The 19,129-nt window shown below is 40.6% G+C and overlaps 1 protein-coding gene across 7 annotated transcripts in view; it reads right to left on the bottom strand.

Moving 5' to 3' along the window:
* Nucleotides 1-17,834, bottom strand: part of ATP2B1 (ATPase plasma membrane Ca2+ transporting 1) — a 121,543-nt gene extending 103,709 nt beyond the window's left edge. For 3 of the 7 annotated variants that reach the window (XM_075066920.1, XM_075066901.1, XM_075066922.1), the window contains exon 1: nucleotides 17,750-17,834. The gene's annotated coding sequence lies outside the window, so the exon portion shown is untranslated. Of the gene's footprint in view, nucleotides 1-17,001; nucleotides 17,131-17,316; nucleotides 17,540-17,689 lie in introns of those variants that run through there. The other 4 variants (XM_075066913.1, XM_075066905.1, XM_075066908.1 and 1 more) reach the window with 3 other exon arrangements.
* Between the last annotated feature and the right edge of the window lie 1,295 nt (nucleotides 17,835-19,129).

Below are 19,129 nucleotides of genomic sequence, written 5' to 3' on the forward strand. Positions count from 1 at the left end.
AATATTTTCTTATGCTTTCAGGTAGTCTATTCCCCAAAAAAACAAAATCATGCCAATCTCAGTGTGAAAATGTCATGCAATCATTGTGGGACAGACACTATGGTAACAGTTTCATTACAAGTGTCTTTGCATGCATTAGGATGTGTATCTGATGAGAAGCAGTACAGTATAGTACTAGTGACCAGAGCTGTGGTACTGGAATCATAAGAGAACATTAAACTCAGGAATGAGCAGATGGGACGTGGAGATGTATTCTACAGATGTATTCTATGTCTAGTATAGATAGGATGAACAAAGTACCAATATCATCTATTTGATCAGCAAAATAGACAACACAAGCCAGTTGAGTAACTGGAGACATTACATATATAAACAGTTGGAGACAACAATAATTCACACTTAAAAGACCCTAGTGTCGCAAAACAAAGTTACTGCAACTGAGATCAGAAAAAAAAAAGTTTTTATTTTTGCTCTAACTTTTGAAAAAAAATGTATGCAATCAGCTCTCCTGTTTGCATGGATCTGTCAAACAGCATCAGTGAAGAGAAGTTGTGTATTGCATGGAAGTGAGAACTAAAAGCAGTTTAGATGTTTTAAGAAAATAAGATAAAAGGAACATTGTCAGAATGGAATTTAGTAAGGGTTAAGTAATGTTTACGTAGAGTTTTTAACCACACCAGTATCCCAGTTACTCATGTCCTTTTCAGGTCGTTGTCATGTATTATGAATGAATGAATAAGAAGTTACCTTTATTAATGAAGACAGGTTCCTTACAAGCTTCTGTAAGATGACTTTACCAAAAGACAACCAGCATTTCAAGTCCTGTTGTCCCATTAGTTATTTGGCTAGAAAATTTTAGACAGAAGATCTCTATTTCAGAATTAATCTGTGTTGTATCAAGGGCAGGGCAATGCACTGATCTGACTGGCACTTAAATACTGTGTGACTTATTTGGATATCCCCTGCAGCTTCGGGCAGAAAGGATATCTTCCCATTTCCTCATAATAAATCCCTCCAATATGCCAGTCCTGTTCCATTTAGAGAATGTGCATACATGATCATACCGTCTCCCTAGTATGTGGCACAGTGACTTGCTGAGCCACAAGGGAACTTGAAATAATACATCAGGAGAAAAAGTAATTGATTTTTTTTTAAACACTGATGTCCAGCATACAACAGGATTTATACAGAATAATTCTTTTCTCTATTGGTATTCATAGGTCAGCAGCTTGCACCCAGTGAGCAGTGCATTTTGGTTGTCTTGGGGTGATGGCCAACAGTTTTCCAAACTTGCTTTACCTTTTAAAAAAAAACAGAAAGGCAGAAAACTACTTAGGAAGATTACCATGTTAAACCAGTGGTTCTCAAACTGGGGGTCATGACCACTCGGAGTCGCAAGGTGATTACATGGGGGTTGTGAGCTGTCAGCTCCAAGCTCCCATTAAAATTACCCACTGGGGGGGTGGGAGGAGGGTCACAGCAATTCTTGCTGTGCGAAAGGAATCACTAACACCAAAAGTTTGAAAACCATTGTGTTAAAAGTAATTTAAAAATCCCTTGAGTTCACTCAGTAGATTATAAATGCAGGACTCAGACATAAGTATTTATTAGGGCTGTTGATTAATCACAGTTAACTCATGCGATTAATTCAAAAATATTTTGGATTTTTTTCTACATTTTCCAATACATTGATTTCTATTACAACTCAGAATACGAAGTATACAGTGCTCACTTTACATTTTTTATTCCAAATATCTGCACTGTAAAAATGATAAACAAAATAGTATTTTTCAATTCATCTCATACAAGTACTGTAATGCAATCTCTATTGTGAAAGTGTAAATTACAAATGTAATTTTTTTTTGTTACATAAAAAACAAAACGTGAAACTTTAGAGTCTACAAGTTCACCCAGTCCTACTTCTTGTTCAGCCAATTGTTAAGACAAACATGTTTGTTTACATTTACAGGAGATACTGCTGACTGTTTCTTATTGACGATGCCACCTGAAAGTGAGAACAGCCATTCTTCATGGTCCTTCTGTAGCAGCGTTGATGGGTATTTTACATGTGACATGTGCTACATTCAACATGCACCTCATGCTTCAGGCAACATTCCAGGGACGTGCTTCCATGCTGATGATGCTCGTTTAAAAAAAAAAAAAAAAAATGCATTAATAAAATTTGTGAATGAACTCCTTGTGGGAGAATTGTATGTCTCCTGTTCGGTTTCACTCATTTTTGCTATATAATTTCATGTTATAGCAGTCTCAGATGATGACCCAGTATATGTTCGTTTTAAGAACAGTTTCACAGCAGATTTGACAAAACACAAAGAAGGTACCAATGTGAGATTTCTAAGGACAGATACAGCACTTGACCCAAGGATTAAGAATCTGAAGTGCCTTCCAAAATCTGAGAGGGATGAGGTGTGGGGCGTGCTTTCAGATGTCTTAAAAGAGCAACTCTCCAGTGCGGAAACTACAGAACCTGAACCACCAAAAAAGAAAGTCAACCTTCTGCTGGTGGCATCTGACTCAGATGAGGAAAATGAATACGCATCAATCTGCGCTGTTTTACACAATTATCTAGCAGAAACCATCACCACCATGGACGCATGCCTTCTGGAATGGTGGTTGAAGCATGAAGGGACATATGAATCTTTAGCACATCTGGCATGTAAGTAGCCAGCATCATCAGACATAATAGTGTCATGCAAATGTTTGTTCTCACTTTCAGGTGACACTGTAAACAAGACATGGGCAGCATCTCCTGCAAATTGTAACTAATCTTGTTTGTCTGAGTGATTGGCTGAAGTAGGACTCAGTGGATTTGTAGGTTCTAAAGTTTTTTGTTATTTTATTTTTGAAAGCAGTTATTTTTTGTACATAATTCCACATTTGTAAGTTCAACTTTCATTATAAAGAGATTGCACTACAGTACTTGTATTAGGTGAATTGAGATATGCTATTTTGTTTTTTAGTGCAAATATTTGTAATATAAAAGTGAGTACTGCACACTTTGTATTCTGTGTTGTAACTGAAATCAATTACAAAATGTAGAAAACATCCAAAATATTTAAATAAATGGTATTAACAGTGCGATTAATCACGCAATTAATTTTTTTAATCGTTTGACAGATCTAGTATTTATGCTTTCCTCCTCTTCCAGCTTGCAAAGAGAAAAATTTCATATTCTGATTCTCTTGCATTACCATTCTGTAGTGTTCGGGCTGCAAAAAGCAGAGGAATTTGAATTGAAGAAGATTGTATCCTTAGTGTTTTTTCAGGAAATTCATTATGGTTTGTATTAAAATACACATCCTTTTCAAATATCAAAAAATCTATACACTTGCTGTTGTATGTTTCTCCAAATTAATGCTTTGAGAATTTTCAGTATCAATCTAGGAGGACACTCTCTCATCTTATGCAGATAATTCATACAAGTTCTGAAACTGAAATAAAAGAGCCATGAAAACATTTCTAAAGTTTTAGAAACAAGACCTATAGTCTGAATTTGGCACCTGTGGTTTTCTTAGCATTCATATTTTAAACTTGACTATTTCTCATGTATACAGTTAACCATTTATTGCTGTTTTACAGCATAAACACTCAGTGGTATTTAGTACAAGAGGGAGGCAGGCAGGCAGGCAGGCAGGCAACAAAACACAAAAAACAGTTGATGCCACAAAGTTCTTTATACATATAGTGATAAGTTATCTGCCATGACCACTTCCAGTCCCTCGTCTTCTCTTTAGCTGTTAAGAAATACTTTGTACAACATTCTCTTAATTATTGGCATATCACAAATTAATAAGCTATGCTTGGAAACTTGAAACTGATCTATTCCCTTGCATCCTTCCTCAAGAACACAAGGGTTGCAGAGGTTTAACCTTAGGATGACACTTTAGTTAAACCAGTTCAAATTTGTATGTAGATAACACCAGGACATTCATGCTGATTTTTGCACTCTGTTAATCTGATACAATCTGAACCACCACTGCAAAAATATAGGTTTCAGAGGAGCAGCCGTGTTAGTCTGTATCTGCAAAAAGAACAGGAGTACTTGTGGCACCTTAGAGGTTAACAAATTTATTTCAGCATAAGCTTTCATGGGCTAAGCTTATGCTGAAATAAATTTGTTAACCTCTAAGGTGCCACAAGTACTCCTGTTCTTTTTGCAAAAATATAGTGATCTTGTTTAAACACAGAAATTGATTTTAAAACTGGTTTTAGTTATTGTACATTCCCTCACATAAAGTTGAGCAGATGTGTGTCTAGAGGGACAGGCGATGAGATAGGAATAGAAAGTCAGATCAGTTTTGCATTGAAACCCTTGAGTGCCTTTGAAATGGCCAAACAAGAGTGAAAAATTACTAAATATTTTTGTACTTTCAGAGAGACCAAAGGGACGACTCTCTTACCTGTGAGTTTTCACTGTTCTGACTGCATAGAAACAGAAGTTCTAAGTAAACATGAAGCCAAATATTTTATACCCAACAGTTTTCAGTACAGGCAGAACAGATAACAATGACAGAGTTTCACATACACAGGATGCTAGGTGATCGAGGATAACCTATTTATTCAGTTATTTAATGCTGTCTGCCAAACTGATTCAAGACAACAGGAATTAGCACACACTTTGGTGATATATTCACCTGGTAAGAGCGGGCATATAAGCAAATACCTGCTGCCTTCACTAACTGACGTTCTGGGCACATTTTACCTACTTAGATAAAGATAAATTTTCATATTTTACTACTATTGGTAGCAGTTCATGAAGTGCTGTTCGAAGTTCTCACTTGAGAGTCTTAAAATTTGACATAGGTATCCAAGAGCACACTCCAAGTACATACACTATTTATTTATTTTACAGGTAATCACTAACAGGTTAGTAAGATCACAAAAAACTGCTTTATAGCCAACTTCATGTTGTCTTCACTGCTAGCTAGATGTTTAACTGCCTTATTTTTTTTTAAATCCACATAGTACACCTTGATTAACATCTAGGCTATTAGTAAGGTCTATGCAATTATATTAGCAGCTGCAAACCAAAACCTGTTTCTCAGATACTTGGAGCATAAACAAGGGTTAAAAACAAATAAAAATGCTCTGCAGTGGCATATTTAATTGCTCAGCTACTTTTAGGTAAAGAGCTTGAAGCAGATGCCTCAATGAAACAAATGTCAATCTCAGACTTGGTCTACCACTACCAATTTATGAAGGTGTAACTACTTTGTTATGGGGTGCAGAAAATTATACCAACCTAAGCCATGGTTTAGACAGCGCTATGTCACGTGAGAGCTTCTCCTGTCAACATAACTACTGCCTCTCAAGGAAGTGGAGCATCTATGCCCACGGACACCCGTCGGCACACAATCTAATCAAAGTAGCATCAAACTAATACTAACCTACTACCTTTGTGCATATAACTATAGGACTAAACGGCTTATCTACCCAATGTATTGCATTTTATATACATGAAACAAGAGTTTGTAAGCATACTGAATTTTGTCCTACCTCTCTACTTTTTAGCTCATGAAGTTTAGAAGAGCTTCGTAAAAAGATTCCCCCAAATACAAAGATATTAAAATAATTAGTTTTAGATTGACTAGCCAACATGCTAAATTAATGGCACTGTAATACCATTTTAGAAACTTGAAGATCCCGCCTCAAGCCCCCCCCCCCACCAGTAGCACTTCTCCTTCTGAAGCGGATTTCCTGTGCTTTGAGGGTAGCTGAAATTAGCATAGTATTTTTGTTTTAAAATTTCAATCTTAGGCAACCTTAGACTGTTTGAGTGTAGGAAGTACAAAGTTTCTATCCAGGGTTCCCTTTGACATTGCATTCTCAACAAGAATAATGCTGTCATAAATGAAGTAGACTGAAAAGTCAACTGCCCACTCGCAAAAACGTACCACCACCACAAATACCAATTCATTCTGTCCATCCCTTAAAATCCTGGGAGGAGAGAGACAGGCTTTGCAGAATACCCTGAAAGGTGAATGATCGGGGCTACTTCAGACTAAGGATAGGGGTGAATGAGAAAAGGAATACCAAAAGTGAGTGCCAATAGTCCTCTCCTAACCCTCTTTTCTTTCAATGTCTGGTCTGGGGTTTCCAGCTTGAGTATGTCTACTGAGCATAACTGCATAAGAATGGCAAGGACAGAAAGAACTTCTCACATATGCTAGCCTTCGATCATTCAGTAATTTATAGATAAAAAAAACGAACTCATCTCAGAAGACAGGTTGTCTTTTGAGCTGCGCAAATATCATACATATGGTGAAAAACTCCTTAGCAAGCAGGATTTACACACCACACCAGCTTTAATTTAAAAACTTAAGACCCAAGATCTTTGTTATTTGCATCCACTTAGGTATCTAAATACATCCCTTAGCACAGAATTTCACACCAGAACTCAAGCTTTTGTTTGAGTTTCCAAACCTTATGGTTGCACAGAAAAAAAAAAGTTACAAATGTGAGCTAAGTCAGTGATGTCTGCCTAAGGCCTCATCTATTCTAGAAGAGTTGTGCTGGTTTAGCTAGATCAATGATTTTAAAATCTAAAACAGATTTAACTCTTGCTTAAATTGTTTTAACATGTTCAGAAAGGGTTACGTTTAAGTTCACATTTAATTAGATTTTTTAATTTAAATAAATTAAAAACAAAGGTAAACCAGCTCAACTTTCCTAGATTAGAAAATGGTCTTGCATACATGAAAAAGCTTCACTAGTTTATTTTGAAGGTGTTACTTTAAATCAGTTTAGTTCAGCCAAAGCAAAGGGTCATGTAGATACATTTTAGTTTAAGCTAAATTAACTCTATTTCATCTACTTAAACTGAAGTAAACCAGATTTAAATCTCAATAAGAGCAAGCACCAGTGTTTTCCCCAATTTAAAAAAAAAAAAAAAAAATAGAAGTTAAATTGTCTAAAACCAATCCAAGCCTGGAAGCAGCCTGAAACAATAGCTAAGATATTAACTGCTGCCATTCGTTTCAATGAGGTTTTTATTCTAACATATAAAATATGCAAGTTTGTGTCAACATTAACTACTTTTTACAGAGCATTTTAACATCCAGACAGTGTTTATCTCAGAAATCTAAAACCGCCTCCTATATCATCCCAGCTTTTAAGAACCCTAACTACTCCTGTCCAACCACAATAGAAGTTATGGGGCAATGTAAGTTTTACATAACACTGATGACCCCTTCCCCTCCTCCTCTCTCTCTCTCTCTCACACACACAGACATGACACACAGACTCTTCATGCATCTGAAGAAGTGGGCTGTAGCCCACGAAAACTTATGCTCAAATAAATTTGTTAGTCTCTAAGGTATCACAAGTACTCCTGTTCTTTTTACAGACTCTTCAGGCATTCCTGTAAAACAAAATAAAACAATATGCTCTAGAGACCATTTCATACTTGATCCAATAGAAAAAAAATTAAGTTTGAAAATTATGAGCCAGCCCTATTCTACCAAAGAATACTAAAGGAATCAGCAGACCTATGCACACTGCACTAATTTAATCGTGAGGTGACTACAGGATGGAACACTGTAGCAGTGGTTCCCAGGAGAAACTGATTAACTCCTGGCCATAAGTCTACCCTGGGCTCTGCTTTACTTAACTATCTGAGAGGGTAGATATAAGTACACCTCTGCCTCAATATAACGCTGTCCTCAGGAGCCAAAAAAAAAAAATCTTACTGTATTATACGTGAAACCGCATTATATCGAACTTGTTTTGATCCACTGGAGTGCACAGGCCCATCCCCCTGGGCCACCGCTTTACCACATTATATCCAAATTCATGTTATATTGGGTCACCTTATATCGGGGTAGAGGTGTAATTGTGGAAAAGGACATTTACAATTTGCCGCATCTTCCACTTGCTTCCCTATCCTGTTAGGATTAGTTTAGTCTTCTCCAGACTGACTTTCAGACAGCAAGCCCTTACCATAGTATATCCAAACGTCTATCATTCTAGAAAGCATTTGATAGCTGACTGGGTTGGTGAGATAGAGCTGCACCTTAATACTTTATTTAATGCCTTTTTACTAATATAGCTGGATGAGATCTTTTTCAGCAAGTAACTTGTTGGCTGAGGGAAAAAAACTTCAATAAACCTAAAAACTATCAGTAAATTCATTTATGTCAGATTTGCCAAACATTACTGTATTTTTTTTTTTTTTGCAGTTTCATCAAAATTGTTTCAGTATCGTCAACAGGTATAGTTCAGTGGTTTGAGTGTTGGCCTGCTAAACACAGGGTTGTGAGTTCAATCCTTGAGGGGGCCACTTAGGGATTTGGGGCAAAAATCAGTATTTGGTCCTGCAAGTGAAGGCAGGGGGCTGGACTCGATGACCTTTAAGGGGGAGGGATAGCTCAGTGGTTTGAGCATTGTCAGCTCAATCCTTGAGCGGGCCATTTAGGGATCTGAGGCAAAAATCTGTCTGGGGACTGGTCCTGCTTTGAGCAGGGAGTTGGACTAGATGATCTCCTGAGGTCCTTTCCAACCCTCATATTCTATGAAAAGAGTTTTTTACATTACTAAAACAATCTGATTTTATGAGCTGGAATCACCAAGTGGCCTGCTGAGGAGATGCTGGAGCCAGCCTCATAAGTTTTAGCCAAGTGATTAGGTGCCTCAACAGGAATATTGAAGGCCCAGGTTATATTCCTCCATTTGCCTGATATGGAGATTTCAACTTGGGTCTCCCATACTGCAGGAGAGTGCAATAGCCCCCAAGCTATGGGTTATGAGGGGGTGGGAGAAGAGTCTTCAATCCCTCTGAGAAGCTGTTCCACTGTGTTTATAGTTAATAGTCAGGATCATTCATGGGGCAATTCATAATATTCATCATGAGTTACAAATCATTGGGCCAAGGAACAGCTTCAACAGGAGAAACTGAGGAAGATCCTCACCAGACAATCCCATAGCTCAGTGGCTAGGGTAGTCTCTTGCACTGTGGGAAACCCAAGTTCAAATTCCTGCTCCATATCAGGCAGAAGGGGGGAAAATGCCTCTCCCCCCCCCCCCTGCATCTGCACCCTAGATAAGTACTCTAAACACTGGGCTAACACTTATAAAGGAAAATCACCTCTTTGCTCTTTTGCGTTTAGCAGGGTGGCTGAAACTGAAACCAAAAATTTCAAGTCTACTCATATGCGTTTTCTGATGTATTGGAAGTTTGCGCGCGCACACACACACACATAGGTGTTGGTACATCCCAAAAATGAAACTTTGATTTCTGGAACTGCCAGCAAACTGAAAAAATTATTCATCTAGGTCTACTTGCTAATGCTCCTAATGAATATTTGCGCACTTCTGAAGGAGAGGAGGAAAGAGAGCACCCTGGACAATTCCTCCCAAGAGCCCTCGGGCAGAAGATTAGTTACCACAAACCTTTCTGCAGAGATGCAAGATTAGATTTAAGACACTTAAGGCAGCCCCATCTACACTAACAATTACAGGCGAAGGACCTCTCACATAGTTGAGACTGAATAGACAGCTCTAACTTCAGCACTGACCCATGATCTCAGTACATTAGCAGAAGAGGATCTACCAATACAACCAATGCCGTCTATGCTATAGCAAGGTCAGTATTTTTTCCTTATTGACAAAGGCCAAGCAGACCCAAGGCAGCCAAAGAGATATTTAAACAAATTGTCTCATACCAGCCTTTAACCTAAAAAGGGGAGATTACATTATGCCAGAAGTCTCTGTACAAGAGCTTCAAACTTCTGATAAACACTGCTGCCACTGAAGACTACCAGCAGCTATAGGGAAAAAAAACATGGTCTCTCTTTGTTTAAATAGAGATATTGGGAGAGACTGCAATAACCCATCACTGGGCCCTACACAAATTTACACTTCTCCCAGTCCAGCAGAGAGGCCAAGGCTGGAAGTGCGACTAAGATCACTCTGCACCTCACCCTGCAGCAGCAGCTCCTGGCCCCAGGGAGCAGCTCCACTCACTCAGTTATGGTCTGGCTGCACCTCTGACATGACATACTTTTATACATTCAAAGTCACCTACATACCAAGGTTCTTTAAGTTATTCAGCACAAAACCCTATATTTAACTAAGTTCTTTCAAGCATCACTTACGGCACATCTAAAAAGTCTAACAAGCCAAAAGTCAATTAAGTGGAATGCAAGCATGGGGGATATTTCAGTGAAAAAGAGCCATAAGATATGAACAAGACAAAAGAGCAACATGACCTTTCAGCATCTGGATCTTAACAACTTGAAAGCCTGAAAGCAACAGTGCCCAAATAATCCCTTCTCTTTTTAAATGCAAAAAGTACTGAAAAGTTGTCTGTCAAGTGTTTCTGTTCAGCACTAAGAATGTGGAACAAATAAGCTCCCTGTTCCATAGATCAGATACCGTACACCTGGTGATCAGAACTGAATAATGTAGTATTCTCTCCTGCCACCTTATCTGAAAGTGTAAGGGCACAAGCTAGGGTAGCAGATTACAGGTTCCATGGAAGTGTTTTGTTTTTTTGAGGGTGGTAGATATTTCCTACGCCTATCCTGGAGTTAACATCATATCCATCTCAGGGATATAAAAAGTATTCCACCTGTAACTGACAATATTGAAGGTATCAAGTTCTTGACATCTGCACAGGTGAAGGATCATACCTCTATTCACCTGAAAGTAGAAGTGACATCCAACCTTCAAGATCATAAATTTTACCCTAACTTCACCTTCCTGAAAAGAGTTCTAGCAGAGACCAGACAGTTTGTAGTACTTACAAACCAGTGTGAAATATACCTTTACATATTCAAAAAATATGCATGCAATCATGTATATACTACACACACACTATACATTTTACCATCCTCAGGACATTCTATAGGTTTTAAAGAGAATGTTAACAAAAATAGGGTGAAGTTTTCAAAAGCACTCGGTCTTAGGAGCCCAAATTTCATTTTGAGCAGTGACTAGAGGTTCTAAGTCAGTAAAGTGACTCTGAAAACTTTACCCAAAATGAACTTTAAAGTTTCCCTAGTAGTGTTCTGATATAACACACAAATGAGATGGACAATACAGGTAAGTTGAGAGTTTCTTTTAACTCTAAATTTTAATTATTGCTAGTTATTTAGATATATTTACAATTATATCCACCCAAGATTATATGTCCAATACAACATTTTATCATGATCTGTTCAATATTCTTCACTGTAAGTGCTAGCAAAAAAGTCCCATGTTTACAAATCTTAATTAACAATGTGTCAAAAACTTGGCACATTTTCTCCTTCTTTGGTATCCTCTATTACAGCTATACCACCTTGGATTGTGGCTCTCATGGACTTGAGCAAGGCTGGCCTGGTTCTGAATTGTGAAGGATTCTAAAAGGGGATGGAGGTGGAGGAGGGGAAGAGAGAACAAAACAAAACCAAACCACATAGGCACTTTAGAAAATTGCCTTCCTCCAAGTCAGTGTAAAGCCAATACACCAATATAAAGTTGGGAGTCACTGAGATGAGAGATCCTTTTTTCAAATGGGATTTTAAGCAAGCTCTTAACAGTCTACAGCAGTGTCAAATATTTGGAAGCAAGAATGGAATGTTGTGTTTAATTATGGCCCATAAGTCATGGTTTAAGTTCAGGACTAAACACTCGTCAAAGAAAAGAATGCCCACTGCTGTCAGTAATAGGTCTGTACAGAAGTGAAAGGGAGGATCTGGTTATATAGTAAGATCTAGTTGTTTGTTTGTTCAGCACCATGTCACATTCATTGATAATATACTTTCCTAATGTCCCATCCTCATTTCTACCCTTTGTTTCTATCGCTCTTCCTTATTCATTTGACTCTCCTATACTCTTCCCTGCATTCCCATGCAGAAACTCCCAATCTAGCGTGCTCCACACCTACACCCTACCATCAACTAAGTGATTAAAAAGGTAATATTGACATTCAGGATCGGCATTTGGCATTAAAAGTCAGATTTATCAAGGACAGCAGAATTCACATTCCTGTACACATGCTGAAACAATTACTTAGGTAGACATAGTGACATCAGTTTCACTCAGCTAAGATTGGAAGGGTGTCTCCAGTCATAAGGACTCGCAACTCAAGTTTTATATCTTAAATTCCCGGAAAAAAAAAATCTACTAGTTTTAGGCAAGCTATACAAAAACATCATGTGGACAAGTTGCAGACTATGACACCCAATGTAGAGGAGTTAATGATCTCATGTATAAAAACCTCTATCCCAGATCCAAGGCAAGTTAGCTGAGGGAGTCTTCTTAAGTTCTCCCACTTGCTGTATTCAATAGTAATAGTACCTCCTCCTATGTTCGTCTCCTAAACTGTTGTGCAATGATGTTGTGCTGCCATGTTCCACAGAGATACTGAATCTAGTCTTATTTATAATAGTCAGATGCAAGAACCTAAGTAGGTTTAGGATTCAGTTAATAACCCTCAGTGTCCCCCTTCTTGTAAGTTACGTGGTAAAAAACTATAAAGTAGGAAACAGCAACTTTTCTCTTTTCCCACGGATTATTTTTGGGCAAAGACTGAGGAATGGTGAATAAAAAAAGAAGCTTAATGACAGCTACATTCAGCTCATTTTAGTATTACTGATCCAAGTTTCACACGAGAAAAGATAGAGTTGCAACTACGTAATATTTAATCGCTCAAGAAAATCAATGATAGAGTTTTCATGCAGAATTCTCAGTGTTAATAATTCTAAACAAGCCAACCATCTTCCACATAAGAATGGTCAATAAACCAGTTATCTGTCTCTATTTTGAATTTTAGACTGAGGCATCTGGCTTCCAATAAGCAGCAGCACTTACTTCACTGTAAAGCCAGATGGATAAAATGATCAGTAATACATATTTTGCCCTATTTCAACATTTATCATTTTTGTGCCACAAATAAAATAAATTGGTACCTTCAAGAGGGAAGTTATTCAGTATGGTAAATAGGTGTAAGGACTATAGTTTTCTAGAACTCATTTCAAGATAAGTAAGTTTTGGGCCTACCATAGTAGATTACTAGAAACAGATAGTCTCAATTTGTAAGCAAAATACAGTCATCTAGTTGATAAAAACCACAAAAATTAGGATAGAAAGATGTTTGATTATGGAATACTACAACAGTTTAATTAAATCCATTGTAAAAATGCAGATGGATTATCAAAGCAAGTTCTTAAAATCTAACAACAGCTAGGCTCTTCAGTAATCTTAATTCAAGACTGTGCTGGTTCTCTTTTGCAGAGCAAACTTGTTACCAATCTCTTCAGTTAGCACATGACAGATGCATGGTATTTTCTCTTATCATATAAAGTTTACATTTAAAAGCCTAGAGACAAACAGTCTGCTTATCTTCATCTATTAGTTTACTTTGAGCTGGAACCAGTTTCAGCTATCAAAACCAGAATATGTTTAAGAATAAACACTCTTGTTACATTGCATTGTATTGTGCTGTTTCTCCCTTAAACAATGAAGATTGGTTTTAATAGTGTATACCCTGAAAAAAAATCCTTCTAATTCACCTACAGAAAAAGTCTTTCGAAATATTAAGTATAGGCAACAACATTAAGTACGAATTTCTTTTTATATTTAAATTTAGAAAAAATTTACAGAATTAAAGTAGTTAAGAACACGATGAACTAGTAGTTAAAATGTAACAACATTGTATATTTTCGAACAATGTAGATCTTTCTTGTTTATGTTGCATGGTTTTACTAAAAGACTAATATCTATGAAAAGTTTGCACATTCAAATGTCTATCTGAAGTTCTACTGCACTGAGGTCAGTGACAGTTTAGTTGTCTAAAGCATTAATATTTGTTGTCTAAAGTGCCATTAATATTTACTCTATATTAATGAAAGAAATTTGAGTTGGAAAAGACCAGGTTATCTTGTTCATCTATGTGCCAACACAGAATTATTCCCTACAGCATAGTTTTAACTGCTTTACCCAGTCCATTTTGCAGTTACTTAGACAGCACAATTTCTACCACATCCCCTAGGCGTACTATTCCCCACATCTAGTAGTTCCTTAACTAGGTGGTGGTCTTCATGTTAGTTTTAAAGATTTTCTTTCACTTATTTTTATCCTAGTTCTCTAGATCATACCATGGAGAGCCACCTTAATTTCTTCCCCTTCCTTGGCATTTCCATCCTTTGAGTACTTGCAGCTTATCTTCTCCCTTCGTGTCTAGGGAAATTGTATACATGTTCTGTATGGTTCAAATGAGTAGACAGCTCAGAGTTGTGTTTCATTATGTAAGATCTTCATAAGCATTTACAAGTCTACCTTAGCAGAGGTCTTACAGCATTTTTCAGCAGTTCAGCAAAAATACTATTAAACCATAATATAGCAACTGAAATCCTCAAAATTTAACTCCTGACAGACTGAAAGGTTCTGCCTATATTGCTTATGCGTTAAGAGATAGTGACACTAGAAAAGATTCTGCTTGAAATTTCCAAGCACATTTTTAATATAAGTGATGAAGAATGTCATAATACCCAGAAAAATAGCAAGAGTTGGGTAAAGCATAAGTCCCTGTAAAACATACTTAAGTTCATTTCACTTGCATCAAAAGTGAAGATTAATTTTGTGGTCTCTATTATCCATAACATAAGCAGCATATCTGACAGTCTCTGCTCAGTAAGAATTTAACTACTATAGTAAGGTATTGCAGTTAAGAATTGGGGTACACTGGCATACTGCCTAGAAAAAAAAAAGTGGTTTTGCCCATATTAGCAGTAGCTTGGACATACTAGTCCCCTACTGCTTGAGCACAAATGGAATTCTTATCTACGTGAAAAACTGCAACCACCATCACAGTAACCTGCTACCAGTAAAGGGAAACCAGGAGTGACAAGAAAATAAGCACCCCACAGTATTGGTTCCAAATCTGCAATTTCACACTTTAAAGCATGGGGGTGCAGGGTTAAAGCTATTTTTGTGCTCTACTGTTCAGTGACCACTTATGAACTAAAAAAAGTATTTAAGTTTCGTATGCTGGAAGCCATTTCTGCCAAGAGACACACCAATGGCTTAATGATATACAAGAAGTTTACTCCTTGTTCCAAATACCACAAATGCAAAATTTGGACAAGTTCCTGAAAAGTTTAAAAAACCCCAACTAGTAATTCTGAACATTTTTTTCCACTAGCTATAGTAAGACAGTTACTGCCTGCTTTCTAAATGGAACAGAAACAAAAAACGGTAAATGAAACTATCAAGGTCATTTAACAAAGTTTTTTAAACTCTAATTGCAGAAGCACCTGTAAACATTTACAGCTGTGTTTTTTCCAGAGATCTGCACACTGCTGTACCCCTTCCCACAAGCGTACAAGTATTTTGTTTAAAATGATGATATATTAATGTTGCAAGGGTACATTTTATTTGGACTTCATTCCCGGAACATGCTTTATAATTTTACTGAGGGACTTCTCAAGAGTCTTCCAGAACCCCACTCCCAACATGTTTTGGGCCCAGATACTAATGACCCCTTCCCCTAAGCTAAAATGCAGCAGCTTTAAATGTAATTACAATGAGTCCACTTAATGCTTTGTTTACAAGATAAGCTTTTGAGTTTTGATATGTAGCTCTTGAAAAAAATCAAAAAATAAATTGTATGCTGAAGGGAGCATACAACAACTCAGTTTCAGAAAACTTGGTTGCTTCTTTTGTCTTCTTTTTTGTTGGGGGGGGGTTAAGTCAATATAAAAATAGTCTAACCATTGTTACTGAATATCTTTCATCCTTATATTTAAAGTTTACAAAAAATGAAATGAAACAAGAAACACTGAAATGGATTATGCTGTAACAAGTTTCATGCTGAGTTCAGAACGCTGTCCTTAATTCACCCCCACAAGGCAGTGATGATCATATTAAAACAGGCCACTATTCAAGAGACCCTTACATTACCAATAAGCCAAACTGAGACATCCGGGACACTTCTTAGCCTTTAATGTCCTAGTTTTGACAAATTCGCTGTCAAAGTTCGGTAGGAATCACTTACGTTGCAAGAGGAAAAAAATATGATACATGGATTGCCACCAAGGTCATGGACATAAGCTTTATCAACTAGGTTTCCAAGCAAGCTTCTTCCTGAAATCCTATCAGAAGTTCTTTCAACTTCTAGACTTTCACATCAGCAGGGAAAATAAAATTGCTCAGACATCAGCGAGATATTCTCCCAGTCACCATCTTCTGAAAGCCCCCCCATCCCGTCTCACTTCAGAATGAGCATCAGCACTCCCTTCTGCGACAGACAGCAATCATCCCCTAGTATTAAGGCCTCTTCATAAACTCACGTGGTGTAACATCCAAAGGTTACATACACCATTTGGCTGAGAAGGACACTGTCATACAAGCACCACCGTTAGAGACACTTCCTGCTACTAAGTGGGACAAGCAAAACATCACCCTGCTCACACAAATGCCCTCCGGCAGGCTGCTGAGAGCAGCATCAATGGTCCTCCCTCTATTTCAGAGGCGTTGCAGAGATGCCTTCTTCCTAGTCCAGAATCAATACACACACAGTCCGTCTAGCCATTAAGAAATCAGAACAGCAAGTCCGCTGGGAGAAAGGGGGGAATTTCTGTCTGCCTCTTTCTTTGCCTACTCTTAACTAACCCGGACTGGGGAGTCGCCCACAAGACAAAGCGGCGGAAGGCGAGTCTGCTAGTGCAATTGAAAAGGCAGAGAGCCCCTCAGCTACAAACGCCCCCAGGCCAGCGGAGGCTTGCTGGCTCCGTGCAGGGCTGCCAAGGAGCCAGCCTGAGGATGATCATGCCGTGCAGCAGCAGACGACTAATCCCAACTACTTAACCCGGCAGGGAACATGGGCTAAGCACCACCTATGGTGTGTGCACCCGGGAAGGGAAGGAGCTCGCACGGCGCCAGCAGGGCCTTTGCGCCCACTGGGGTAGCCGGGCTCAGCACTGCCTGTGCTGCCGGTGGAAGAGGCAGCCGCAGCCCCCCAAGCACCCAGCCCAGCACACATCACACAGCGCCGCTTACCCCATCTCCTCCCTAGGAAGGTCTGAGTTGGAGCAACGCCCGCCCCGCGCAGGAGTCCAGGCAGGGGGAGACCCCCCGCAGCGGCCGCCCTCAAGGTCACGCCGCGCCCCGGATGCGGCGCGGCAGCCCGCTGCAAGGGGTAGCGGCCACCCCACGAGGGCAAAGGCGCTGCCCCCACAGAGCAGGCGGGCGGGAAGCAGCCGCAGCTCCGCGCCTGCCGGCGGCTCAGCCCCTGCACCCGGCGGCTGGAGGGGGCGCTGCCCTGCCTCGGGGCCGGCTGATGCTCCAGCTACTGACTCCGGGGCTGCCGCTTACCGCGACCGCTGCACAGCCGCACGCTGGTCGGCACCTCGGGACGCACCGGGAATCTGCCGCCGCCGCCGCCTGCTTGGCGCACAAGGTGCCCGCGTCCCCCGCCCTGCTCCGGCGGGCCAGCCCCGCCCCGCCAACGGGGAGTGGCAACGAGGGGGACGGGCTCCCAGTCCCACTCCCGGCAGGCAGCGACTCCTCGCAGAGCAGGAGCCAGCGCTTCACCCTCGCACGCGCCCCGCTGCGGCTCGGCCCCCACCAGCCCTGGCTCAGCAGCCCCAACCCTGCAGAAGAACCGCTACCGCGCCCACCGCCACCTCCTGGCCGGGCTGCCGGGAGGGGCGGAGCGGAGCGGCCCCCACCTCCCCCCGTCACTCACTCGTTCGCTGCTCGCCGAGCCACCCCCCCCCCCCCCCCCCCTGTAACTGCCGCTTCCTACCCCTCGTCCCGGCGGTCACATGACGGGGTCTCGCTCGGGTGAAGGGGCTCCCGACGTGCGGCGCCTTCAATGGGGGAGGAGAGGGAGGAGCCTCCGCGGGGAAAAGGGGTAGTGGGCGGAGCCAGACGCTCTCCCCGCCTTCCCCTTCTCCCATGGGCTGTTGGGTGCTGACGTGTTTGTTTCCATGACGTGAGTGGGCCGGGCCGAGGCGTTTGATAGGGCCCGGCGGGCTTGTCGGTGACTTTGCTAGGAGCTTCTCTTCGGGGAGGGGGAGGAGCAGCTCATTGCGCGGGGTAGCGGGGCACAAGGGGGAGCGCCCTGCACAGGGGAGGGGCAGCGGGGGAGCCCACGGCACAGCAGAGAAGGTAGAGCGCGGGAGCTCATTGCAAGCACGGGGCAGATAGAGGGAGCTCCCTGCGCAGGGGAGGGGAGCAGAGAGAGGGAACTCCCTGCATAGGCGGGGCAGAGGAGAGTATAAATTCGCAGGGGGAGGAGGTTCTCGCTTTATGTAAGGCGTGGGGAGGAACTGGCCCGCTCACTCCTTTCCGGAGGTTGGAGAGTAGGGGGATCTTACCCTTGTCCGGGTTGCGGGGAGGCTGACTACTCAGAGTCAGCCCTCTTTCTCCCTTGTTCCGTCTGAGGGTGAAATCAAACTACAGTGACTACAATCCGGGAAGCAGCTAGTTAACTATCTGGCTGCTGCCTAGATCGCGTGAATGAGGGACACTTCAAACCAGGCTGAAGGCGATTGATTGTAAATGTCTCATTGAAACACACAGCGAAATCCTCCCCCAACCCCAGAGGGCGAGGACTGATTTAAATTTCATTCTCGGTGAGACAGCTTTCCTTCCCCCACACCCAAAGACAGATCTGTAAATCCTCTCTCTCTTCGATCATCTCAGCAAAACCCGTGGGGGTGCCTCATGTATTTCCAGTTTTCGTTTTGTGCGTGTAATTTTACAGAGAAGTCCTCTGAGTTATTTGTTTTCTAATTCTGAATGGAAGTTATGGAGATGATTTAAGCAACCTGATTGGCTGTTTTACAAAGCATTAATCCCTTTAAAATGCTCTGTCTAGATCAGTTTATTAATACTAATATATAACTATGATGATCTCAAAGATATTATATTAAAAAATAAGCCAGCCTCATAAAACCTCTCCTCTATAAGATAATATATCCATGGTTACATCCATTTTTAAAATGGGAAAATTTGAGGCATAGGATTTGTCAACATTTTCAAAAGTGCATAGTAATTTTGATTGCCTCCGCTTCTGAGTGCCCAACTTCCAACACTTCAGGCTTGACTTTCAGTGGTGTGGATCATTATCCGTAGCTCCTGCTGAAGAAACTTTGGAAGCTTGCAGATATTCAGCACTTTT

This window comes from Chelonoidis abingdonii, chromosome 1 (genome assembly GCF_003597395.2).
Source record: "Chelonoidis abingdonii isolate Lonesome George chromosome 1, CheloAbing_2.0, whole genome shotgun sequence".
Lineage (NCBI taxonomy): Eukaryota > Metazoa > Chordata > Testudines > Testudinidae > Chelonoidis > Chelonoidis abingdonii.